General features: G+C 57.5%; 1 protein-coding gene across 1 annotated transcript in view; it reads left to right on the forward strand.

Annotated features, from left to right (window-relative positions):
• DYNC2H1 (dynein cytoplasmic 2 heavy chain 1) overlaps positions 1-240 on the forward strand; it is a 601,360-nt gene that overhangs the window by 150,896 nt on the left and 450,224 nt on the right. The gene's annotated exons all lie outside the window — the stretch shown is intronic.

The raw sequence follows: 240 nt of genomic DNA on the forward strand, positions 1-240 counted from the left end.
AAGGGCAAAAGGAAGGAAACATGCCTTTGAGCTGGGAGGAAGGGAAGAAAGGGTGGATCTCTGCTTGAGCAGCGAATAGCAAAGGGGAGGGGAGTAGGGAAGGGGGAAGCTAGGCGGACGCTGTTATGCCTGCAGTCTCCCAACTCCTTGCAGCTATGGAGGAGAGGGGCAGAGCCAGGCCTGCTCTCTGGAGCAGAAAGCCCAGCCCAGGGCTGCAAAGGATCTGGGATGTTGGAGGAT

The sequence above is a fragment of the Gavialis gangeticus genome, unplaced genomic scaffold (genome assembly GCF_001723915.1).
Source record: "Gavialis gangeticus isolate Ggan-Ray unplaced genomic scaffold, GavGan_comp1, whole genome shotgun sequence".
Taxonomy (NCBI): Eukaryota; Metazoa; Chordata; order Crocodylia; family Gavialidae; genus Gavialis; species Gavialis gangeticus.